This window comes from Carettochelys insculpta, chromosome 10, assembly GCF_033958435.1.
Source record: "Carettochelys insculpta isolate YL-2023 chromosome 10, ASM3395843v1, whole genome shotgun sequence".
In the NCBI taxonomy this organism is placed as follows: Eukaryota; Metazoa; Chordata; order Testudines; family Carettochelyidae; genus Carettochelys; species Carettochelys insculpta.
In genome coordinates this window covers 51106425-51133497 of record NC_134146.1, presented here as the reverse complement: position 1 = coordinate 51133497, position 27073 = coordinate 51106425, and the positions used below count along the sequence as shown (strand labels likewise).

The following is a 27073-nucleotide window of genomic DNA, read 5'->3' as shown; positions in this document are numbered from 1 at the left end:
ACCGTGTTTGGTTAACACAGCAGGGGAAAGAGGGGAATGAAATGTGGGCAGATGTCATCAGATACCCACATCCACTTGCAGGGCATTTTTTTTTCCCCATGCTGCACCAGTGAAAATAGCCAGAATGCTACGGGGCTCAGGGAACTGTGGGATAGGTTCCCACAATACACTGCTGAAGCAGTCGATTTAAGCTACTTGTGTGTGGAAGCAATAAGTCGATTTTGTGGGGAGCATGTGGGAATGCGAGGATGCTCAAAATCGAATTGATAAAACCCAGCGTTAACAAATCAATTTTAAGAAAATCGATTTTAGCTCATAGTGTAGACACAGCCTACAGTCTTGGAGAGAACTGCTCTGTCCCAACAGAATGAGCTAATTATTCGAAACATATAAAGCATTAAACCCTTCCCAGCACTTTCTCTTGGAGAACTGCCGCTAGATGGAGCACGAGTCTTTCACAACACATTTGTTATTCAGAATTAATTTGCCAGCTGGTTTCTACATGTCATCCTTGTCCTCACTGGGCTCCTTTGCATGGATTTCACAGCAGGCCTGAGAGCTGAGCTGGTCTGAGAAGAGGCACAGGTCATCTGGTGCAATGTGAATCAGCTTTGTTCTGTTGAATGCAATGGAAGCTCACCAATTTATCCCATCGAGGAGAGGGCACCAGAGGCTTAGCCAGGGGATTTTGCTGTAAGCCAGTTACTGCTTCCTGTCTGTGATGGGTTACAAACAGCTTAGCATATAGGGCAAGAGATCAAGTCTATTAAAGATGAAGGTACAGGGAAATTGCTGCTCAGCAGCAAGCTCAGGGAGGGCCTTTTGCTGCAACAGCATTTGCTCACCTCACTCTGGGTGTGTGGCCCCCTGCTCAATGTAGCTGTTTTATTGCAGCCCCTTGCTTCCTGATTCACTGCATTCTGGACTCCTGACTCATCCGCATGCTTGCCAAGGCACTAGCATACGACAGACACACTCTGCAGTCACTGTACAAGCGTGTCAAAGGAGCCAGCCGGAGACCATATGACGAACAGGCTGCTTCCGATAACAAGCGAGAACAGCACTGTTTAGGAAATTTAGAACAAGGGCATGCGCTCTTCTGGCCTGTTTGTGTTTTACTCCCAGGTGCCTCTGTGCATTTTGACTAAGACACTAATCGATTTGGTGATACAGCAGTGAAAACCTCTTCTCTTGGGAGTCGACGAAGCAAGATTTTGAGGACAGGAGAAGTCTTTTTGTTACATGTGGTCACCAGGCCTGTCAGGCTGAGGTGCGTGTGTCAGTGGGTGGGTGGATGTCTCTGGGCACAACCCAATACAGAATAAGAATAACGGGACTGGAAAATGCCTTTTATGAGACATCTGCAGCCTAGCTTTGTAGACTCAGGATGTTATCACTTTCATCTCGTCTAGAATGAGCCAGATTCAAACCTGTTCATTTCCCAACCTCTGCCCAGCCCAGGGAGAGCACAGAAATGCTGTGTGGGACTTTGCAAAGAGATGGGGATTTGCACACCATCCACACATGGAGCCACACAGCCCCTGTGGAAGCTTTGTGGGGGCATTACAACCTAGTGAAGACCAATTGTCTATCTACTCCCACCAACGTTCTCATCTGAGTCACCAAAGCCCTGCAGCCCATGGTACTGAAGAGTGCTGCCTGATACAACCAGATGGTCAGTAGCAGATTATTAATCACACTCCATCTATATCACCATCAACACTGTCCTTGATTCATGCCTAAAACCAATAGGTAGAAGCCGCTCCTGAGCATAAAATGTAACCACAGTCACTCCAATTGTTCCTTCTTAATAAGGTCCCCCCAAAATGATGTCACAAACTGGGATATAAGCAACAAAGGCATTCTTATCAAGACTTTTCATGGGTAATGTTTGTTTTGTGGAACCAGGACAATTGCTGCCTGGTGCCTGATTTACCTACAGAAACCCCTTCAAGAACAGTAAGAGCACGGACATAGACGCTCCACACCTGGCACACTTCTAACAAAAAGAACTTTGTGTTATTGTGCCTGTGCAATATTTTATGTGCATTATGTTTCTGTAACTATGTGCTCTTTTTATTTTTATCTGCTGGTAAGTTATGTGTTGTATATAAAATTATAGGATCGCAATCTTTCTTATAAAAATCCAAACAAAGAATCAAACACTACACACATGCACGCACAACTAAGATCACACAGCTCCAGTTCCAACTTGATTTGGCTTTGTTTACCAAGGATCACTCCCTATCTAGTACTCTCTGCAGCAGGCAGAGACACCTAGTGGCTGAGATATATAATCTCTCTCTCTCTCTCTCTCGCTCTCTCTCTCTCACACTCACACACACACACACACACACACACAGACACACACACAGACACACACAGATGTTATAGGGAGTTTGTCCACACACACAGAGCTGTTACAGGGAGTTTGTCCATGAACGTTTATGAGAACAGTGGACACACTAAATAAAACAAAATCTGACCCCTGTGTTTAGCAGTACCAATTTATAATGCAAGAGACACAACAAAAGATTAAATTCTACCCCTGACATTTTTCTTGCAGCTAGACATGACAATCTCAATGAGCTCTACAAATCTTTTATTTTTCCTCATTTCAAGTGCTGGTCTGAATTCACTTTTAAAATTCCACATAGTGAGGATATGTCTACTCAGAAGCATTATTTCAAAATAAGCTATTCTGGAATTCTAGAATAGGTTATTTCGAAATAACACTGCTACACACAAAATACATTTCAAAATAGCTGAGCACTGTTCTGAAAATAGAGACTCTAGACAGAATAGAGTTATTTCAAAGTAGAGCCAAAATTGCATGCACTCTGGCTTATTTTAAAATAGTGCTTATTCCGTGTCTACATAGCCCCTATTTCAAAATACGTGCTATTCCCCGTAAAATGAGGTTTGTCAATTTCAAAGTAAGCCAACTGCTATTTTGAAATAATTTTGAAATAGTGGTTTTGTTGCATAGATGCTGGAAAAGATTGTTTGAAATAACAGCAGTTATTTCGAAATAACTTTGCTGTGTAGACTTACCCTTAGAGAGCTGGGTGAAAAATTTTGGCCAAAGCTTTTTTTTCCCCCAAAAAATGCAGATTTGAGACAACTGAAATGTTTCATGAAATTGTGGAGAATTCACTGAATTGTTTCAACTTTGAAAAATAATCTCCAAAATACTGAAACCATGTCATTTCATCAGGTTCAAAACAAATGTTTTCATTTTAAAATGAAATTTCCTTTCAAGATGTACTTTCAGCAATGGAAAATCTTTAAAAAAAAAAAGCTCAAAAGCAAAAGAGCACACCTTCTTTGGGACTCAGCCCAAAGCAAAAAAGAAAAAGAAAAAAAGAAAATCACTTTTCGGTTCACTGAAAAACTCATATTATACATGGATCAACCAGAAACCTTTGTTTTTTCCAGTACTGTCAGCAAACCAAATAATCAGCTATTCACTTGGCTCTAAATGAGTCCTGAGAACATTACACACCTGCTGAGATGAGAACAAAAGCGTTCTGCACATACTGGCCCTGATCCTGCAATTGGACCCATGACAGCAGAGTGGCCATGGCACCAGTGCTGGACCCGATGACCTCCGAGGTCCCTTCCAGCCCTGTGATTGTATGAAGAGAGCTCTCCCAGCATCTAGGTAAACCACCTCCTGGAGGGGAATAGTGAACAGTGCTGGAAGCTTGTGTATCCTGTTGCCTTACAGTGGTGTAACTTGTTGTGCTCGGGGAGGGGAGATTTCACACCCCTGGGAGAGAAAGTTACAGTGCAGTAAAGTGGCAGTGTGGGCAAGCCCTCAGTGGAGCCCAGCTGCAGGGACAAGGTTTCTCATGGAAGATCTCACCCAACTAAGAAAACCGGCTGTGTGACTTTGTTCTCTTGAATTTGTCTTCTCTTCCCCCTTTCCCCGCACTGTTCCTCCCTCCCCTAGGAAGTAAACCGGTTTTTCCTGAGCTCTTGCTGCACTGTTAACAGCAGCACAAAACAAACCAGAAGAAAACCCTTAGAAAAACATAAGAAACATTTGCCGTTGTCGCTGTTCTGGGGAGAACCCTGTTTTTCTCCCAGAAATCTGCAACGCTTTCCCGGCAAAATGCCTCCTCGGCAACTGCTGTTTCCTGAGCTTCCAACTTCGAGCCACAAAGGAGTTCTCTCGACTTGGACAGAAAAGCTGCGGGACCAACAGATGCTGGTAGCTCTGAACTCTGGAAGCATGAGGGTGAGGATTTTTAAAATGACCTGGCTCCAGCAGGTTCAATTTAATTCAATTCATTACCTTAATAGTAAAATATTTAGTATCTTGGCAGGTTAACAATCAGAAGGAAGCAACTCCAGGGCTCTGGCATTAGCACTGTTTTTTAAGTCTAGCACAATGATTCTCAAAGTGTGATCCACAGCCATCTTGCAGGGGGGCATGGGCTCTGGACTAACCCTACACCCTCTCCCTGCACCCTGCAATGGGAACCCCGCCCCCTGGCTTTCCAGCCCTGTGCCCCCCACCCCATGTTACAGCTGTGTATCTATGTTTTTACTCTCCAGTCACCTAATATGAATAATTTGGTATTTCAGATATTTAGAGATCAACAAATGTATGTTCTCATCAGGGGTGGTTGGCTGGGGGAGGGGGCACAAAAGAGTTTGTGCTGAGTAGGGTGGGCCAAGTGCCAAAATGCTTGAGAACCACTGGTCTAGCACATTCCAAACATGGAAGCCCTGATAAGTCTGGAATGGTGTTCACTATTATCGTGTATTATTACTATAGCACCGACAGCGTAGCAGACAGTTTACAGGGGTTATGAAGACAGAGTCTCTAGCCTGAAGAGTTTAGGAGCTGAGCAGACACTGTGCCAGTGGAGGGTAGGGCAAAGACAGACCAAAACTGGCCTAAGCCAAGTCTTCTTGGACTCTTTATTTCTTACTTGTGCCTAACAGGTGAGCTGTTACCCTGAAGCTAATGGGGCCACAGAAGGTAGGTTTAGGTCTGCTCAGAAGTTGGAGAGCTTGGGAAGGTGTCTACCATGTCAGCCAGAAATATAGGGAGCTTATGAAAGAGCTGTCCTCTGCCACCAGAGAGGTGCGGTGTCCAGGCAGCAGCGTGAGCTGCTATGTCAGGGGGTGCTCACAGCTCTGGTCTCCTGTCTGCTGCCCCCTTCTGGACAGTGAGTGCTACAGGGGCTCCAGGAGGAGCAGAGAGTGAGCTCTCAGAGGGTTCTGGCCCATCCAGTCTATAGGGATGAGCAGGTGCCCCCCTTGTCTCCCCTCTAACCCCTTCCATATCAGCTGGCCGGATATTTGCCACATTTGATCAGCACCTGGTGAGCTCAAGGCAGTTCCCTTCCTCAAGCCCTAACGAGGCAGAAGCCCAGAGTGATCAGCTAGTTCTAATGCTTCCTCAGGCCTGTGTGTCCTGCAGAGGTTCTGCTTGTCCTGGGAGATGGTTTCAAAACGAAGGGAGGGGATTTCAGAGAGCAAATGGAGCTCCCAAACTGCAACCTGATGTGCTGCCCTGGTTAAAGGTGGAACAAGCAAGCTCTGGATTTAGCTGCATTAGCAAAATGCAAGAAGTGCAGCGCAGGAGGGAACGGGAGATTAACATCTTGAAATCTGATATTGTCCCTAGAGATATCAGGTTCATAAAGGTTACCAGCGAGCTGCACACTCACAGCCCCACATACATACTTATCTTCCCTTAACCCCTCACAGCGACAGAGAAGGGCCCAAGGCAGCATCAGCCAGGGACTCCAGGTGTGCTGCGGAAGGGGCGTGAAAAGAGAGCTTGGTCCTGTGAGAAAGACACCAGTGTTGGAATCAGGACACCTGAACGCCTGGCCTCCCTGGGCATCATTGGGTAAGTCACTCTAATCACTCTGTGCCTCGGTCGGAGAATGGATTTACTGACACTTGCCTGCCCTTGTGAGACACTTTGAGATGTGAGAGTTTAACAAGTGTCATGTTGTCATTTTTTGCAAACTTAAGTGTCTCAGATCAGTCGGTGTTTGACTATGCATTACTTCGCCCACCACGGATAGGCAGCCGCCTCTGAGGTGCAACATGGCAGCTGTAACAGCAACACTCCACAACAGTCTGTGGGTAGGGGGAAAGCAGAGGTGTGTCCTTTCCAGCAGGATACACCACCATGTTCTCCCTCACTCCATGCAGCCAACCCCGTTTGAGGAAAACAAACACTGCCTCAGACCATTCTCACTAGATCCAATCAATCAAAAAGACCTGAGGCTGAATGAACCTCCCATGCAGAACGAGCACCTGGCTGTCCCTGCAGCTCCCTCCTACAGGAAATTCCTGGTAGGGATAAACTCAGCTCAGAGGTTCCTGCCCAGGGGCCCCTGGCTACTGGACTTGGCTGCTAAGGAAATGCTGGAGTGGAGGAGCCAGGCTTTGCAAGCTGACATGAGGATCCTCCTGTCTTGTGCAGGAAAACTACAGTGGCAAAGACCTCTAAGCTTCAGCAGTGTGACTGAGCGTGCTCAGTCCATGGCTATGTCCACCCCGCAGGCTTTTTGCAAGGGTACTTACTGCCACGTTCCAATTTCTAAATCAGCAATGTCGGAAAATGGCGTTCACGCAGCCCCAGCACTGGGAAGTGGAGCGGTCTCATGTACAGCCAGTTCACAGCCACCGTGTTGCAAAAAGAGCCTTTGCAGGAGCCGATAACAGCTATGCTTTGGTCACACGCATTCCTTTTCCACCCAGGCGGCGGAGGGTGGAGTGTTTGAAGAAACTCGTTTGCAGAGCTGGAGTTATTTCTTCATGGGAAAAGCCCTCCCAGCTTGAATTATCCTGCTTGGTAGTTGAAATGCTTTGCCGGGGGTGGGAGGATTGTGCTCAGGAAAAAAGGGGGAATTCAAAAAAAAAAAACCCACAGAACACAACCCAGTGTAGACAAGCCTAACGTGTGCAAGTTCAACAGAAGCCAAAACAGCAAATGAGGGTGGGGGGGGGGACCATGTGACCTTGTATTCTCTCCTCTCCCCCACCCCCACCACCCTGGGTGCATCACGTCTATGGGAGGCCAGTCACTGTGGACAGGCTAGCAATGGAGTTCTTCTCTCTGAGCTGCAGTGCTCTACCTGGCTGTGCAGACCTGCTCTATACTCCCCACCTGTTCCCAGCAGGCCCAGGAGGTCCCAGAAGCAGACTCTGGTTTAACAGGCAGAGAGGACAGTGTTCCATGCTGAGGCTTCAGCAGCTTCACAGTAGGAACCTTTATGTTCCTAAACAGGTCTTTGCCCACCAAAGCTTATGCTCCAAAATATCTATTAGTCTATAAGGTGCCACAGGACTTCTTGTTGTCTTTATATTCCTGAGACCCGGGTGCGATACCCCACTTGGCCTCCTCCTGAACCAGGCCTTTTCTCCAGTTCTCTACCCTAACACCCTGCCCGTGCTCTGTGCATGCACAGAGCAAGCTCAGAGCACCCACTGTGCTGCAGCCAGAGAGGGGATCTGAGCATGCAGTTCTCTCAAGGGCCAAAATCAGTGAGACTAACCAGCAACAGGGTCTCTCTGGGCTCCTAGGAACGTTCCCAGGGCAGAACTTCTGCTCCATAAAAACCATCGCCCCCAAGTGGCAGGAACTGACCCTTTGCCAGCCCTTTCAGCAGTGAGCCCATGAGCAGGCAGGCCATGGAAATCCAGCCACCCCCATATTCTCCCATGTGGTCCCTCCAGGGCAGAACTGCAGCAGCAGGAGGGAAGTTTGCTGTACTGCTTCCAAGGCTGTCTTCTGGGTAGAAGGAGGCCTCCATTCCCCACAGCTGTCAGCGTGGCACTTCAGCTTGCATACTGGACAGAAGAATATAAAGCTGTCTTGGGCAACTTCTTCCTTTCCTGCCCAGGAGAGGCACCGATGTTCTGCCCAGAGTGCAGCACAGACACAACGTACAGGCACAACAGGCGAATTAGCCTCTACAGGGTCACCGTTGCTCTCAGTTGCCCTTGTGTAGCCTTACTGGGTGGTGCAGGTGCTGCTGTACAAAACCTGTCCCTTTGACAGAGGACCATGCTGGTTGCACTTGGTTCCTTTGGTTGAGGCAAATGGCAGTATACCAGGATGAACACCACAGTGAGAAAGCTCAGTTAACCCCCAGGGAGAGCTGTCCTTCGTCTGCTTCAGCCTGGAATGCAGCTGCTATTGGGGACAAGGAACTTCAATGTAAGTAGATGTCATGAGACCAGCCTGCAGGTGTTTTAGAAACGGTTTTGCAGCGCTTTGAAGGGTTGTCCCACTAGGTGACTTCTGAATATAGTACTCCTGTGCCGATGTTTTGGAAATAACTTTGGCTACTAAGCCCGTGTTTCTTTTATGACTTGTGTACCAATGGCTCCTGCTTCTTTACTATATCAAATCCAAAATTCCTTAATTAAGCAAAAGCCTCATTGAAGTCAGTGGAATTGTTAGCCTGGACAAATATCACTGTCCACCGTTGGCTGCTTGGAAGCTGAGGCAGGCACACTAAGAAACTTGCCCAAGGTCACCCTGAAAGTCTGTGTCACAGTTGGAAGTTGAATGTGGGTCTTCAGAATCCCTGTCCTGGGCATTTAACTGTGATGCTGTCCTGTCACTCAACATCCTAAAGTGGGAAGAAATTCTTGACTTTTCAGTACAACAGACTCACCTGGAGCTATGTCCAGTAAATCAGTCTCCTGTTGGACATTTGTAAATCTCCGCAGACTAATTATCTTCCAGCCAACCCAACTGATTTCCACATAAGCTGGTCAAACTAGGTTAATAAATTCCTCTTTGTGTGGAATGGGTTTTCCTTACTGCCTGGCACAGTGGAGATAACCGGGGCATAAAGGTTCAAGCAAATGCTGAGATCTTTTCAAAAGAGTTATAAGTGAGGGGCATCCTCTGTGATTCAGCAACTACTGGCTTCAGTTATCCACTGCAGTTCTAGGATATCTCCATTGGCTTCCCTGGAGTTTTTCTGCATTAACAGAGTCCAGCCCCAAATTCCTGGTTTAAACAGGAAATCCCTGCGTGAGTTATTGTCCAGCCAATGGGTTTCACTAAGCGAGGTCACTTTGTGCGTTAAAGCACCACTGCAGGCATTGGTCGGAGACGCCAACTCTCACAATACTTTTGGTTCTGCTGTTCTCCAAATATCTCCAAGGACGGACCTTTTCTTTTTTGTCTGACTGGAATGAAATCCAAGCTGAATTGTGGCGTTGCAGTTTCAGGAAAAATAACATGACCAAAAATGGTATCTGTGGTTGTTCCTTTTTTCTTCCTTGTCATGAGGAGTGAAGCAGAAACTTTTTCTTTAACTGGGTAACTTTTTGTCTAAAGACAATGGCCATAGCGACCTTCAGGGAGACGTGGGTGGCAAGACAGGCCAAACTAAAGCCCCCAGGATGCTGTTTCTCATTAGCCACACTGGGTGAAATTCTTATGCAGCAGGCTAGGCCAGGGGTCAGCAGCCTTCCAACACGTGTGCCAAGAGTGGCGCTCAAGCCACTTTTTAGTGGCATGTGGAGGGAGCTCAGCCCTGCCCCTCCACTCCCATGCAGGGGGGGAGCAGAGATTGAGCTGAGTTCCCCCCACCTGCAAGCCAGCCAAGCCTCACCCACCAGCTGGCCAGCGCAGGAGCATGCTCCTGGGATCTGGGCCCGCACTGCCTCCTGGCTCCCACCTCCCTGGGGAGCCATCCAGCCACCCAGCTCTGCTGTAGCCCCCCAGTGCCTCTGAGTCTGAGAGGCAGATGCTCTTGTGTCCATGGACAGGTGGGGGTCAGGGGTGTCTCACGTGTCACCGGCACTCAGACCATATGCAGAGGTCAAAAGATCAAATTTCAGCACACCGCCTCAGTATGGTTGCTGACCCCTGAGCTAGACAAATGTCTGGGTACCCCGAGTCTTTCTTACGGCCTCCAGATAGGACTTACGTAGCGTTCAGGCAGTGCTTGAGCTTGTACTAACCTGCATGGGGAGAGTTTCACCCACTATGAAAGTATGTAGGTCTGCAGGGAAAACACACCCGCAAGATTACAAAGTGAGTTTGAATGTCAGGATGATAATGTTGGATATGTCCACTGCAGTTTTGTATCGTTCCCTTGTGTTTAGCTCCCTGCTCTGCCACGAAAATGTGGCCCCAGGTAGGTTCTCGTGCACCTCACATTACACATAAGAAATATGCACACCAATGTGATGCCAAAACAACTGTGTTACAGGAAATCCCTTCAGCTGCACCTCGCTGGGCTGCTCGCAGCCGCGGGGAGGGCCATGAAAAATTAAGAATGACACAGACCACAAATGGGTTTTGTGCTGAGAGAGCCATTAGGAGTGTGCATGTTTTACAGCACATTTAGGGCATAATTCAAGGCTCATTCATTTTAGATCACTGCCTCACCAAAGTAATGGCACTGGACATCAATATTTCAGTGAGACTCTGTGCTGACCTTGGAAGTAGCCTGCACCCTTCAGTCAGAGGATGCCTAAAAGATCCATACTGGGGAAATTCACGTGCAAAAAGAGGAAGGGGGTGTTCTGGTGCTCAGCAATTCCACAGTGTGCGCACTGACACAGGGTAACTCTAAACCATCGGAGTAGCCTCCTCCGCCCCCCATGCTGCATAGACAGGAGCTGAGCCCACATGTATCCCCAGCTCTGTAACTGTCGCTTTCATTTGCCTGGGTTACACCAGCCAGTAAGCAGAGAAACACACAGCCCCAGCAGACGCTGAAAAAGTCGTGCACAGAACCATAGAATACTAGGACTGGAAGGGACCTCGAGAGGCCATCGAGTGCAGCCCCCTGCTCTCGTGGCAGGACCAAGTACTGTCTAGACCATCCCGATAGACATGTCCTCTCTGGCCATCACAGACATTGGGCTGCTGGCTTCCTTGCTCTCTCCATGTCTGTCTCTTGTCTTGGCTGTTTAAAACAGTTGGGGCCTGGAGCACTTTTACTGTCCTGTATTGTACAAAGCCTACCAGAGAGGAACCCTGAGCCAGAACAGAGGCTTCCCCGAGCTACAGCAATGCAAGTAAACAACGGATAGCAATAATGCTGCATTCTGTCTTTGAAATAGTGACAGCCCTTCCCAGCAGACACTGTTAGCAGGAGGGCAATTTTAGAGTGACACGGCTGCTCATTTCTCGTTAATCTACAGCAGCAGCTTGTAACTTTGCTGTCGGGTATAGCCAGTGCTCCCTCTTAATTTTTGCCATCCTTGGGCAGAATAAATTTTGTTATGTTCACCAAGGCATGTGCAGATGAGCACCACCAACAGACACAAACACTGCCTGCTGTGGGTGGTTGTGAGCACTCTGCTAATCAGCTGGGGAAACAGACCCTCGGGTTTCATGCAGGCAAATTCCCAGCCATGTGATCCTCGCATAACCCAGCCTGAGGTGGAATGAGGCCCCCAGGGTGTGGAGCGATAACGACATAGCAAACAAAACACAGCGCCACTGGCCGCCTCAGTGGGGAAGCCAAGAGTTGGCTGGATGTGGGACTGGGGTTCTTTCCCACTCCTCTGGGTCAGGAGCGAGGTTGCGTGACCATTGCTCGCACTTATCGGCTCTCTGAACCCACAGAGTAATCCCGCACTTCCTGCCCTCCCCGCCCTCCCAGCATTTTGTGGCTGGTGCAAATCGCTCTCCCCCCGGCTCCCTCCCGGAGATGGGGCACGGCAATCAGCAGATCGAGCTGGGGGAGGGAGTGGGGAGATAACCAGCTGATTCGAGGAGCAGGTCAGAGTGGAGCCCTGGGGTGTGAGAGGCAAGGGGGCAGGGCTGCAGGGGGAACCCCACTGGGCTGCTGGCTGCTGCAGCCCACTGACATGAAGGAGGGCCACTTATGTGGCCCACCCGCATTTCTGCTTGCCCATCCCGGCTCCAAGGTGTTCAGCCAGGACTTCCACCCAGCCCATAATTATCAGTAATTAGCAGTAACTGGTTAAAGTGTGTGTGTGCAATGAGAACTTCTCAGGGGGGCACAGATAAGCCCTCGGCTAACAGCCATTCGCCATCAGCTCTGACCGTGGTGGCATGTGCACTTGGAGAGGGAGTGGCCACATTCTGTACCCAGCTGTCTCGGGGAGGTTCCAACAGCCCCAGCATGCAGCTTCATCACCACCCCCCGGAGCTGTGCACCGTGGAAATCCAGCGGGAGCCTTTATTTGCAACACTTACGGCTGCATTGTAGCAGGGCTTTGTGTTCTTGACACAGTCTCCTTCCTGCAGGAGTAGTGTGGTTTCTGCACAGCACCCAACATCTCTGGAGTGGAAACAGCAGAGATGAGCCAAGAGACGGACTCTGCCTCGCGGTGCGAGAGACGCTAAATGACCCCCTTGGTGATCTGAGGTTGTGCGTCCACCTCACCTGAAACCGTGCCTGGAATGACCACATCAATCGATTTCAGTCACTGTTTCAGGTGGAGTGGGTAGCCCATTGTGCCACCTATAGCTTGCAGTGCCCAGGGACACTCCTGGCACGTCCACAGGACGTCCCCACACTGGAAGCCGGTTTTCTCACCAGATGGCAAAGGACCAAACCAATCATCAAAGTGTGAGCCAAGCTCCACTGGCATGAGCTATTGCATGTTGCACTTCCCGAATGGCATAGCTTACCTGCACAGCGGGTACCGGCGGCAGCCCACTGGAATCCGGCCCAGATTTGGTGTCTAGGTGGTGGCCCCTGTGCAGTAAAGTCTCGCGGACTCTCCTCACTTCCTGGTGAGTAAATCTTCACATCCCAAAACCCACTGTCACAGCTGTCAGTCAGGAGGCCAAGAACTGAATGGTCAGCGTAGCCAAGAGCTCCTTCTCTGTGAAGGCAGAGACAGATTGGTGGAGAGCATAGGAGAAACCTGATATGGAACCTTATATTTCTGCACCTCTTCCATAGCTAGAGAGCTGCAGTATCCAGACATGCCTGAAGACTAAAGCAAGCCGCCAGATCTGTGAGGTGTTCCAGCCGATTTTTGCCGTTCTTCACACATAGTTTAGCAAAGGGACTCACTCCAGACAGCTGAGACTGCAGGACTGGCAGGCCAAGAGCAGGGACTGGGCTGTAACTCTGCTCTCAGGAGTAACTTGGAAAGTCCCTGGAAGGGACGTGGGTGTGAAGCTGGGGCCAGGGGAAGCAGGTCTCTCAGGCCTGGAATTTGCTCGAGAACGGCAGGCAGAGAAGGAAGTGGGTGCAAGGAGCCAGCAGCTCAATTGTCCACGACTGCTCCTGATGCCCAGTGAGAGGCAGACGTGACTCCGGGAGAACTCCCAATTCCTTAGTGAATAACAACACAAGATAGAAGAGATGAGAAGAACCAGTCGCATGGTTTTGGCTCAGTATCCAACCTGGCAGCTGCCTGGCTCAGACAAATCCCTCATGGCCTAGTATTTTCCCTGGCTCTGAGTGGAGGCAATACTGGGCCCTGAGGCCCGGTCATCTGAGGTGCTGCGTGCCAGTCAGCGGTTCATTTCTCTGGTGTCTGTAGGCCCATCGGTGGCATCGGCAAGTTCCAAATGCAGCGCGATGGGGAGGAACAGTCAGTATGCTGGTTCTGCACAGTGCCCACAGGACAGACATGGTGCGCATAATCCTGGATTCTCACCGTTTCACTTCTGCAGCCAGAGGGGTGTGCGGTGTGGATGTGAGATTCTCTCACTCCCATTCACTCTCAGGGTTGCTCTACACATTACCAGTGTTGCTAGCATAAGCGTATCAGTAACAGGGGTGATTTCTTACCGACACAGCTGTGCTGGTAGAAGTCCTAGTGTAGACACAGCTAGAATGGTACAAGGCCCTTTAAACTGCACCATACCACAGCAGACTGTGGCAGAAGACTTGTCCTGGTACAGCTGCAGTTATACTAGGGAAGTTTTGTTGCTCTGTCTCTGCTAGTCCCAGGAAAGTAGCAAAGATTTTCAGCACAGACAAGACCCCTTGATAGAGACAAGACCCCTTGGCGGCACTTTATAGTCCCTCGCCCGGGGCGGGGTGAATGGCTCTGGGAAGGGCACAGCAACCGTAGCAGCCCAGGTGAGAATATGAAGCAATATGGGATTCCCTCTCTCCCTGAGAGAGCCCAGCTGCATAAAAGCCAGTGGCGAGAAAGCCCACAGTAATATCTAGTAATAGCACAGATAGCAGTAAGACAGTCACGTTAAAGGCCAGTAATACTGTAATAGTGAGTAGTTAAAGACAAGTGTCAGACTTTGCATTATAGAGAACAGCTGGAGCAGACCAGCTCCCTGCACCAGACGGCTTGGGGCAGCTGCCCATTCGGTGCTCTGCATGCGCTCATCAAATCAAACACTGTTGCTCTAGTAACTCGTCTCCCTCCACAGCCGGGCTGGAGCTTCACCCAACAGGATGTTCTCTGGTGCTTTTGAACAACAGGCCGTCCGTTACCTCTGGCACGGTGGTGACAAGACCGACCCTGCCTCCCTGGCGTCACCTCTGAACGTCTAACGAGGAGCACAGCAGGCCCTGTAATGCACAGATTTGGTTCATGCATAAACAAACCCAGCCAGGTGAGAGCTGCAGGTATTTCCCCCAAGCAGCTTCTCCCACTGCAAACCCCTTTGCTCCCGCGGGGGCGGTTCCCCTTCCACCGCCACTTGGGCCGGTGCGGTGGCTGTTCTCCTGGGAGCGGTCCCAGAGGATGAAGTTGTCGAGTGTGCGGCAGTACGTGGTACATTGCCAGGCCCCCCGATGGGGCGGGAGGGAGCAGTAAGGAGCGCGATTGCCCCGGGCTGCTGTGAGATGCCACAGCAGCGCTGCTCCAGCTGTGCAGGGCTGGGAGGAAGTGGGGGCTCAGCGCCACGGTCAGCGTTGAGGGCTGACTGCCCTTAGCCCCACCCCTTCCATTCTGGGTCCTGCCCTTTCCAGAGGTGCGGAGCTGGGACCCTCCCCCCATGCCCCAGGGCCTGCGAGGGTCGTCTGCACCACTGTACATAGGATAGGACACCGCTTGAGACTGCCACAGAGCAGGCCAGAGCTCCCTGGAGCACAGCAAGAAAATAAGCCACAGAAGGACAAGCCAAGGACGAGCTGCAACGCGGGCACTTTGCATTAATGACTCTGGGGCTGACGACAGACAGGAATAGGCCAGGAGATGTTCTGACGCTGTTGGCACCCACAAGCACATGCCACCTCCCCAGGGAGGGAGAGAAACCGAGCAGCATGCACGAAGCAAAATACTGAGGCACTAGCTGAGAGAAAGGGGCTTGTAGCCTGCAGTAATCAGAGGGCCAGCAGCCATCCCAGGGCTGGAGCCAGCTCTCTCCCCCAGATTTAAAGGGCCAGCTGCCAGCGGAGCCTGCTGGGAAAGGCAGTAAACACGAAGTGCAGGACTCAGGAAGCTCTTTGTGAAAGCAAGGCGAGTCCCAGGTCCAGGGAGTTGGATGAAAGGTAAGCAGATGTTTTCAGGAATCGCAGCCCTGTGTTTGAGCTAGTTTTGCTCATTACCCTGGGTTTGTGTATTAAATATCTCAATTAGGTTCAAACAGCAATTGATTCCCTTACATGAGATTCAATTGTCACTGCATATCAAGGCTTTTCGGGCCTGGGAAACCCCTTATTGACAACGTAGCAGCGGAACAGTCTTCCTAAAAATCTCTGCTCAGAAACCCAGCACAGAAGCTCTGAGCAGGCCTATGCAACCTTAATTCTTCCACAGTGTGCTCAACCTGTGTACCCAATGACACAGGTGTCCTGGGGAAAAATCATATCTAATCACCTAATTAAAAATTGCAGCATGATGCATGCACACACCAGGGGAGGCTTAAGGCTGCAAAGGCAACTTGAATTCTGGCATTTCCTGAGTTTTGGCTGTGTCTACACTTGCAAGTACATTCAGAAAATCCAGCCCTCTTTCGAAAGAGCATGCAGAGCGTCTACACACAAAATCCAAACTCGAAAGAACGCAGCACCATTTTCGAAAGCGTTCCTCTGATCCCATAATAGGAAGCGCGCCCCCTTTCAAAAGAGCAGTCCTCCATGGCGCCAGCCAGCTGGTGTGCAGAGATGTCCTGGCTGGTGGCAGCAGAGCTCTATGTTACCTGTGTCCAACTGCATTTCAAGTTGCATAGACCCAGAAACCCTGTGACAGGAAGCTGAGAGCATGCTAGGAGCAGCAAACCCACAAGCTCCCATAGCATGCCCGCAGTGCAGCAACACTTACTTATGGCCAGCCCAGCCCAGCAGATATGGGGACCACTCACCACCCCCAGGGGGCCCAGAGCAGGAGGGCATGACAGCAGGCTGGTGAGGATGAGGCCACTCGCTGCCAGACAGAGCTGGCAGAGTGGTGCCTCTGCATGGATGAGGCCCACCATGCGTGGCAGAGGGCCACACAGGACAACCTGCTGGGCCACCAGTGGGTGATGCCTGCAGTCCTGCGGGAGCACTCGGGGCTCCTGGCCCTCCTGCTCCCCCACCTGTCCTCCCACCACGCCTGCCCCCACCCCACCATACTCCCCCCATCTCCCTACCTCCCCTTGCCGTCCAGCCCTTCCCAGCCCCACCGGGGACCTCAGACCAGGGGTGGGAGGGGATCCTGGGGCCGACGAGGACTGTGGACACCCACCCCCACAACAGAGTAGTGCGCCCCCCAGTTGAGTGCCCCACCTCACTGCCTCCCCCTTGACCAGCCCCTCATCGTACATAGCTTGCCCTCACGTGTCGCTGTAGGTAGATTTGTGTTGCTGTTTATTCACACCACACAGTTCATAGTTATCACTAAATAGTTTATTTTTGTACCACCCCTGTGTCCTGTGCTTCTCGTAGGGGAATAGAGGGGGGTAGATGTGTGCATGTGGGGGGATGGTGAGTGGTGTATGTGCAGGGGGGGCTCTGTGGGGGTCACCGTGGTCTGTGTGCAAGGCCTCCCGGAGGGCCTCCCTAAAGCAGATCCCATCCCGGCGGGCCTGGCAGCTTGGGGCAGGGGCCAGACTCAGCCGCCCACCGCTGTGAGAACACCTCGCTCTTTCCCTGCACCGTGTTGTGGAGGATGCAGCAGGTGCCCACCACCTGTGGGACCTCCTTCCGCATGCCAACCTTGAACCGCGCAAGGAGGCACTGCCACTGCCCCTAAGATGCCCAAAGGCCCATTCCACCACATGGTGGGCTTGGGTCAGGAGCATGTTGAACTGCTCCTGAGTGGGGTCAGGGTGGCCAGTATAGGGCCACATTAACCAGGGCTGCAGGGGGTAGCTGGCATCCACCAACTTGTCCCCGTGCATGGTGACAGCCCCAACTAGTGCTCCCGCAGTGGGACATATGTCGGAGCCTCCGTTCAGTGGCACAGGCTGGAATTCTGGAACACCTGGGAGTGACGTGTCTAGCCTGCCCAGCCCGCAGAAACATCCCAGGTGCAGCCCCCTGGGGCCACCAGCACCTGGAGCACCCCTGAGTGGTATCTCTTCCGATTTACGGAAGTGCCGGTGCTGTGTTCCGGGGTGCGGATGGGGATGCGTGTCCTGTCCAAGGCACCAAAGCAATTCGGGTGACCACTGCAATCTCGTCCCCCATGTGGATCACCTTGTGCAGCAGCGTGGCATTGACGGCATGCACTCTTGTGAGGGCGTTACGTGGAGTGCCTGGGACCCTGGCCCCCTTCTTGGTGCCCCCAGCTGCCCAGGGTCCCCCTTGCCCAGGAGCTACCCCCCCATGCCAGGTGCGTGCCCTGCGCATGCCTTACCTCCATGGTGACAGCCCAGATGGTGCCCGATTTTTCGAGGGGGAAGGCAGGTGGCACGTGGGCATCCTGGTGTCTCAGGGTGCAGGCGAGCCAGTGGCAGAGCTCTTTGAATGTCTGCCTGCTCATACGGAAGTTCTGGACCTGCCTGGTGTCATCCCAGTCCCCTAGCACCAGCCACGCCCACCTGTCTGTGCTGCTGGGGTGGCTCAAGAGTTGGCGAGGCATTTGTGGGGGGGTGCTGCTGAGATCACAGGTCGAGGGGAACCAGAGCTCCGGCAGGAGGGGTCACCTCCAGAAGAAAGTGGAGGGCAGCCATGAGCACCATGGCCGGCTGGCCGAGCATGGCATTGAGGGTGGCCAGCTCGGCAATGAGGAGCTGCTGCTGGGCATTCATGACAGCTGACTTCCAAGCACAGTCAGGCTCTGCGGGCCTCAGCATGTGCAGGGCGAGGGTGCTTGGGAGGGGCCTTTTAAGGAAGCGGCTGGCGTGGGGCCTGAAAGGGCTTGCCCACCATGCGACCCCATCCGGGGTGTTTCCTGGCCTGTTCTTTCAAAGGGTGCCTGGAGCTGTGTGGACGCTCTCTTTCCAAAGAGCGGATCACAATCTCGACCAGCTTTTTGTGTGCAGAAGAGCGCTTTCGAAAGGGGCTTTCCAAAGCGTGCTGTAGTGTAGACACAGCCTGAGAGTGCTTGGCTGCGCAAGCTACACAAAGCTCTTTTAACAGAGCTCTTTGGTGTGTAATTGTACAAAGAAAACAATGACTGCGCAGGGCTTCGGTGCACTATCACTGAAAAGAAAAGTGGCACAAAACCTTTGCAATTAAAAGTGTTGAGAACTAAACGGTGGTGTTGCTACCCTCTCCCTGTACACCATGTCCACAGGGTGTATGGGAAATACAAGCTCACCATCGCACTCCAGCTGGGGGCTCCAACGGACTCCCAGGGGCAAATTGTCACGGTTCCTGATCATTAGCCATAAGCCTGCAGACATTAAATATGGGACCATCTACCTGCACGTGACTGGTTCAATTACAATTACCAGGAAGCAGTCACAGGCCATTTCCATTGATAGGTATTAAGTGGCATACATAAAATGGCCTCAGTCTGGTTCCCAGATGGCCTTACTCCTCCAGGGTATTATAAACACTGATCTTGCCCTGCAAAACACACGCACAGCCCCCTAACTTCCATGGGAAGATTGAGGTCACTGTCACAATCAGCACAGTTGCTGAATATTTTCCTTTGGCAAACTCCACAGACGGCACAAGGACTGAAGGGCCACAGACAGAACTACTTTGCTGTCACCAGGGCAGCCAGCCAGATCAAATGGGAGGTTATGTTTGTGAAGGGACCCCCTAGTCCAACACCGTCTGCAAAGCAAACCCGGTATGGGATGTCAGCAGTTTGAACCCACAACTTTTCACACTGCAGCATAGGTATCTACCTCTTGATCTAAAGAAGTAACTGTATTCTGTAGTAGGTTGTTATCCTCTTATGCTGCCCAGCCAACAGAGGACATCATGATAAAGTATCTAGTGTAAATTATTCTTGTTAGGTGGACTGAAGACTTCAGCTGTTAATCTAATAACTTTCACTAGAAGAAAAGCTCTTTTGAAAGGAAAGATAAGGGCTGATGTTGCTACCTTCATTTTCTATTTCACAGGATTTGTTTTGAGACAATTTTAATTGCCTCCTCACTTCTCAGTGCAGGAAAAGTGACCACCAGTGCTGGAGTTTCTTGTATCTTGAGATCAGAGATTTGGAAAAAGCCTCTGATTGAACCAGTCCCTTGTGAAATGGTTTACTCCACCAGTGAGAAAGAATGTGAAAACATACTGCAGCAAGCCATAAACAGTGAGCAATGCTCCGATACACACATGCAGGAGGTGCAGAAGGGTGGGTAGTGAATAATTGATGGAATATATTTAGGACAAAGTTTTCAAAAGCACCTAAGTAACCTGGCAGCCTAAATCCACCTTCCAGAAGTGACTGGCGTACTTCGGCCCAGAACCTCAATGGCAGGGAATTATGGTAAATATTTAACTCTCTTCATGAACAGCTCCCTAAAAATTGTAATTTTCTCAGATGAACCTGAAATTATTTGCTGACTCATTTGAGCAAATACCTGCTGTTCTGTGGCTGGCTTGTGAGCAGTGTTTGCTATTCCAACGTCCAGCTGTTTTGACTGGGGAGGTGGGTCACACTGGATTCCTTTTCCTGACTGGATGAGCTAACTCTTCAGCCCAGCTTTCTGGCATCAACACTTCTGATTTCTTTTTTAATTCACCATTTATTTGTGGTCAGTATTTGCAGATTCTGTGAACACGCCAGTCAGTGAATCACCAGAATGTTTCCAAAAAGCAAAGTGGGTGATCACAGCAGAACACGACTTCCTTTTTAAACTTTTGCTGGGATACTCTTTTGGACAAAGCACATAATGAGCCCTCTTGCCCTGCTGAAATCCAGCTGATGGTGTCAACACTCTGTTCACACTGCTGTCAAACTGAGTTTTTTTTGAAGTTCAATTCGGATCAACTAACCTAATTTAAAAAAGCACGTTTTAGCTCGACTGATCTAAGAGTAATGATGAAAGCTCCTGATGTCCTAGGCTAGGCAAGCCACAGCCAAGGAAATGTTTGATTCAACTGTCTGTGTGATTTTACTGGGAACAACTCCTGGTGAAGAGGATACTATTAGGATGCTGTTGTCTCCTTACGTGAAAGGCACAGAAGACATTGCAAGTTGCTGCACAAGCAAAGGTCACCTTCCATCAGTTCCTTCTGTGCTAGGTTCCTCCTGAATGCTTCAGGCCAGATTCTGTACTACAACCATCACCAGTGCAGTTAGTCCAGATTTCCTGGGGTATTAGCGTCCTGGCTGCAAGGTTTTCAGCTGCTAAAATAGTCAAGGGAAGTTTCAGAAAAGGTCTACTCCCTTGTCTTTTTTACAGCAGATCTTTAATGCAAAAGTGAAGAGTGGGCTCATGTATGGATGTGAGATTGTGTACCAAAAAGTCTTCAAATTGCAAGCTACAGACTTTCATAAACAGCTGCCAAGGTACATTCTTCACATCAAAGGGCAAGGCTTTGCCACAGACAAGGAGTTTTGGAATGGAGCAGGACAAGGAGGACTTGATGTTCAAATCAAGAGAAGAAAATGAGGATGGCCAGGCCACACTTTCAGAAAATCATCATCCAGCACAGCCCATCAAGTTCTGAAATGGAACCCACAAGGAAAATGCAAAATAGGAAGACCTTGGACAACATGAAGAATATCCCTGGGATCGAAGGACAACTGGGGTACTCCTGGGGTCACCTAGAAATTTTGTCCTGAGAAAGAGTGACGTGGAGGAGACATGTAGATGTCCTATGCTCCACTCGAAGTACGAGGGTTTCAGTCAAGTAAGTCAAGCACCCTCTGAGTTTGGCCTGTAGCTTGCCAGGTAAATCCCTATTGCCTTTGTCTCAGCTACCCCATGCCACTGCCAGTCTCAGCTCACCTTGAGGCTGCCTGTAGGACCCTGCACCCCTCAGGGCTTCTGCCACACACATGCTTCCCTCCCAGAGACCCACAACAGCTGTTGTGTTGTCCAGGTGCTGTTATTATTCATCCAGTTCTCCCAGCAGCACTTTCCCTTAATCCTGTCCTCTCATCCCATAGTGTGAAGCAAAATGTTGGTTCCTGGCCAGCACTTCTCTGTGTCAGAGGCCCCCCAGCTCCCCACTGTGGGAGATTGTAATACAATAGTACCTCTAAGAAATTTAAATTATTTTCACCTCTGCAGGGTGCTCTTGACAAACCACCCCCGGCCAGCGGCTGCGCATATCTATTTCTTCTTCTTCAGAGGAGCAGAACTTGCTTTTAATTTCAGTTTACGAGCAATACAGACCTGGGTTGAAGTCCACGGTTGGCTGGGTGGAAGCTGCAGCCTAGGTCCCTTCAGCATACACTCTCCCTTATCATCTCCTCTTTTCTTGATTTGTGAACAAGATGCCCCAAAATTCAGCCCTCTGGTAACTCCTCCGAAATAAGCTGAGCTGCGTCAGCCATTCAATTGGTGCATTTGCCCTCAATGAGAAAAGTCACACTGAATCCAATGTATCAGAGGGGTCACCATGTTAGTCCGTATCTTTGAGAACAAGAAGTCCTGGAGCACTTTACAGAGACTAACAGATATTTTGGAGCATAAGCTTTCATGGGCAAAGACCTGCTCGTGGATCTGATGAAGCCGGTCTTTGCCCACGAAAGCTTATGCTCCAAAATATGTTAGTCCGTAAGGTGCCACAGGACGACTTGTTCACTGAATCCAATGGTGCTACAGCACCGCCAAAGTAGCCCCCCAGGGCTTTTCTTCCTGCTTCTTTTATTATTGGCCAGGAGAGCAACAAAGCTTGGGCAGTGGGTAAATTTTTAAACATCTTTTAATCTCTAATTATGCCAGAGCACTAGGAAGCTGTCAGCTCCCATCTCATCCCATTTCTAAGACAGTCCCAAAGGGACAGCTCCATCTGAAAGCAAGGCTTTCAAGCTCTCTGTTGTTGGAGTGACCTCTCGTGGCAGGCAAGAGGTAGAACTCCGGCAGTATTTACATAGAACTAGCATCATGTCACGCTGGTGCAGCTGGAAGTGGTACAACATGCATGCAGTTATATTCCTGTACAGCTCCTTACAATGACATAGTTTATCGTGGGTCAGAACTGAGAATGAACTATTCCAGTGTGTATATCCCCTTTATACCAACGTGACTGCACATGTCCAAGGGGTCAGCGGAGGACAATCTACATAGACTTTTTTTTTTTTTTTTTTTTAAAATCACAATTCTAAAAAGCAGTCAAGTAGCACTTTAAAGACTAGCAAAATAGTTTGTCCCACGAAAGCTCACCTATCACAATTCTACATCTCTTAGGGATACCAGTTCACACACAGGATAGAAGTCAGGCCTTAGATCCAAAACTAAGCCCAAAATATCCAGGAAAAATTGTCAAATGGGGGAACACGCAACCCCAGCCCTTTTAGTGAGCTGCATTGCTGGATTTCTCACTCTAGCATTGAGTCTTCACGACTGCTCTGGGAGGCAAGCGTTACTGAGCAGGAAATGAATGCTAACGTGTTAGCTAGTGGAGTGCTTCTTAAACTGTTCCATGGAACACCTGGTACTCTGTGACCAACTCTCAGGTGTGCCGCCAGTGTTTGGAAAAATACACTGATGGTCTCTATTTTCCGTTATTAAAACCACATACAGGCTACGTCTACACGTGAAGCCAACATCGAAATAGCTTATTTCGATGTAGCAACATCGAAATAGGCTATTTCGATGAATAACGTCTACACGTCCTCCAGGGCTGGCAATGTCGATGTTCAACTTCGACGTTGCGCGGCACCACATCGAAATAGGCGCTGCGAGGGTACGTCTACACTCCAAAGTAGCACACATCGAAATAAGGGTGCCAGTCACAGCTGCAGACAGGGTCACAGGGCGGACTCAACAGCCAGCCGCTCCCTTAAAGGGCCCCTCCCAGACACAGTTGCACTAAACAACACAAGATCCACAGAGCCGGCAACTGGTTGCAGACCCTGTGCCTGCAGCATGGATCCCCAGCTGTCGCAGCAGCAGCCAGAAGCCCTGGGCTAAGGGCTGCTGCCCACGGTGACCATAGAGCCCCGCAGGGGCTGGAGAGAGAGCATCTCTCAACCCCCCAGCTGATGGCCGCCATGGAGGACCCAGCAATTTCGACGTTGCGGGACGCGGATCGTCTACGCGGTCCCTACTTCGACGTTGAACGTCGAAGTAGGGCGCTATTCCGATCCCCTCATGAGGTTAGCGACTTCGACGTCTCGCCGCCTAACGTCGAACTTAACTTCGAAATAGCGCCCGACGCGTGTAGCCGCGACGGGCGCTATTTTGAAGTTAGTGCCGCTACTTCGAAGTAGCGTGCACGTGTAGACACAGCTACAATGTTACTTCTTCATTGCTGTGACACCTAATTCAATTACTATTGACTATTTGATTATTTACAAAAATGCTGGTACAGTTAAAAAAATCCCTTTTAAAAATCAAATAGTCATTTCAGCCATGCCTGGTAGGTGATTTTTAAGGCTGAGAAAATTCACACTGGAGAAGAAAAAGCCAATATTTCCTAGACTGCGTGATTTTTTAAAAATTAAATAGTGTCCTTCTAACATTCCAACCTACTAAAATCAGTCCCAGAGATGTGCTGGTGGTCAAATGGGCATGGTATATTTATTACAGCTGACATTTTATCATGTGGACCTCTCTTCTCCTGACACAAAGCGTATTGAGCATTCCTAGCTGAAAACCCCATGCTGGCTCAGGGATGTAGTTCACAAAGTCACATGTGTTTAAGACAAACCCTGTCACCATACACATCACTGCATTGAGCAATCATAGCACACTAGAACTGGAAGGGACCTCCAGAGGTCAGGTCCAGTCCCCTGCCCTCACGGAAGGTCCAAGCTCCATCTAGACCATCCCTGGTAGATATTTATCTAACCTGGTCTTACATATTGCCAATGATGGAGATTCTACAACTATCACAGGCAATTCATTCCAGTAATTAACCACCCTGACAGTTGGGACATTTTCCTCTCTTCCTGCTAGTTAAGCCCTTTGCTTCTCGTCCTATTTTCAGAAGCTCAGGAGAATATTTTTTCTTCTTCCTCCTTGTAACACCCTTTTCGGTACTTGAAAGCTGCTGTCATGTCCCCTCTCAGCTTTCTGTTTTCCACACTAAACACACACAGTTCTTTTACTCTTCCCTCATAGGTCATATTTTCTAGCCCTTTAATCATTTTTGTTGCTCTTTGCTGGATCCTTTCCAATTTCTCCACCTTTCCTAAAATGTGGTACCCAGAACTAGACACAATACGCAAAGAGGCCTAATCACAGGGCTTAGTGAAGCAGCAGAAGGACTTCTCGTGTCTTGCGCACAACACGCCTGTTAATGCATCCCAGAATCATGTTTGCTTTTTTGCAACAGTCTCACTGGTTTCTCATAGGCAGCTTGTGGTCCAGTGTGATCCCTTACTTCCCTTTCTATGGTATTCCTTCCTAGGCAGTCCTTTCCCATTTTGTGTGTGAAGACATAGCATAGATACACTCATGCGTTGAGGCACATCACTCGAGAAGTGAAAATGGCTGAGAATTGAAAGCTTAGATCCTAACGCACCTCAAATCAGTTAATAGTTAAATAAATAATTGGAGATAGACATCTCTAGGAGCTGAAAGGGACCTTGGAAGGTCATCTAGTCCAGTCCCCTGCCCTCCTGGTAGGACCAAGCACTATTCCTGACATCTATTTGCCCCAGGCCTTAAATGGCCTCCTCAGGGATTGAGTTCACAACCCTGAGTTTAGCAGGCCCATGCACAGGCCACGGAGCTATCCTGCTCCTGTCCCCCACTGTGGCAAGTAGACATTCTGATTTCCTGATTTCACAATTCAGGGCAGTCTATAGGGAAGGTGAGCTCCTGACCGCCAATAGTTATAGGGTGGCTTAAGCTGCAAACAGAACAAGCAGGGAGATTTTAGAACCAATACAAAATTACTCACTAGCAGATTCTCTGCACCAGGTTAATGCAGGAGAGAGACCAAAGGCCTGTGAAGATCGCTAGTACTACACAGAGATAGTTCTGGGTTATTTCCTGCTGTTTGCTTTCCAGTGTAGCCCCCCGCACCCCCATGGCTCCACTGGCAGCAACATCTCTCCTCTGTTTTCCTTCCATTCTATTTTCATGACACCCTCAAAGAGCTTCCCTCTTCCTTCCCATGGCGGACGTCCCCACAAGGCAAACAGCAAAATGCCTGACTGGAGACAGCAGGGCAATTCTGAGATGTCTCGTCCAAACAGTCTAGCTCCTCCATCCACTCCCCTGCCCCCCAGGTATAGTTACACCTTTTGGACTTTATTGCGCCAAGAAGCAGTGTCATATCTGAGCACCTTCCATACAAAAGTGACAGCCATCAAACCCTGCTGGCCTGCCTGGCTCCATTTACACACACCCACACACACTCCTTCCCTCCCCAGGCACAACAGGCTGCAGCTGCAGTTTGCTGCTCCAAGCCCCCCAGCTGACCCATTGCCAGGATACATCCCACATGCCCATAGCACAAGGCTGTTTAAGACAAGTGCTTGGAGAAAGAAAGGTGCATTTCAAGGACAAACACGAGGCTGACAATTGGCAAGGACATGGGAACGCTTGATATTGTTAACAATGCCATTTATTTACAGCCAGGTTACTTCCAGCTTGTAACCCATTCATATTATTCTCATTTTTTCAGCACTTTGGCCATTTTTCCTCCACAGTCCCCCATGGGAACAGGCTTCAAAGGGAACCCTAATTTGCGGCAGTGGTTGGAGCTAGGAAATCGCAAAAGTACACAGCCTGGGGCTGGCCAAAGGACTCTGGACTATTGAATTAAGATGGGGGTCAGGATGGTGGAAGTTGTAAATCAGCATGGTACCATATCAGCAGAGGACTTGGAAAGGGTCTAAACCTGAACCCATCTGAAATCACTGGAAGGTCAGTGCACCCAGCACCATGCAGGGCCAGGACCTTAAACTCACAAAGACCCGGAAAGGAGGAAAATTACTCTGGTTCATTCTGAAAGGGCGGATGTGAAAGGCAGTCTCTTATGGATCAGCATTCTGCCGCGAATGAAGCTGGCAACGACCCAACGACCAAGAGCTACGATTTTCTGGTACAGGAGCACAATTAATTCTCTTAGCAGACGGGGAAATGAGTGATCAGATGATTAGGGTTTATAGTTTGGACTCTACATCTTGGCAGTATCTTTAGGAGCCTCCCATTTATTTTCGCTTGTTCAGCTACTAATCAGGTGGTGACTTGGGAACAGCTTTGCTTCTGCATGCAGGTTGCAGACGCATTTGGAATGTAGCATTGCTGCCTGTAAGGGGGCGGATCACATGGCTTTTGTCAGGTTTCCTCCCCCTTCTCTGCTTCCCTAATCCCATTTTAGGTTTCTTTTTTAGTCAGCCTCAGAAAGTTTCAAATGGGCTATTTGCAAATTATAAACCACACTTAAAAAACCCATGTGAATAAATCCTCTGCTTTATTTTTCCAGTATCACAGTGTCAGTTAGTGAAGCAGCTCAGATTCCTTCCACAACATTACATCTCTCTTCTGGATCTCTCTGGGCACAATACAATCGAGGTTATATATAAACCCACATTTGCTATTTCTATTAATTTGGAAGAACATAATCATTGGTATTGTAAATTAAGCACCAAAAGCTGACAAGGACGGAAGCACCTGGAAGGTGAAATCCCATACTGCCCAGCTCTTACCAAAGCAACCAAAAGCGGACACTTGACAAGGAAGTGTACTCAGCAAGCCTTCTAGCTC

The 27073-nt window shown here is 49.6% G+C and overlaps 1 long non-coding RNA gene across 1 annotated transcript; it reads left to right on the top strand.

Moving 5' to 3' along the window:
* Positions 1 to 4075: 4075 nt before the first annotated feature.
* LOC142018246 (uncharacterized) lies at positions 4076 to 26986 on the top strand. The gene is made up of 4 exons (XR_012646765.1): positions 4076 to 4243; positions 5728 to 5872; positions 25989 to 26408; positions 26793 to 26986. It is a non-coding gene; the product is annotated as an uncharacterized LOC142018246 (long non-coding RNA).
* Positions 26987 to 27073: the final 87 nt, after the last annotated feature.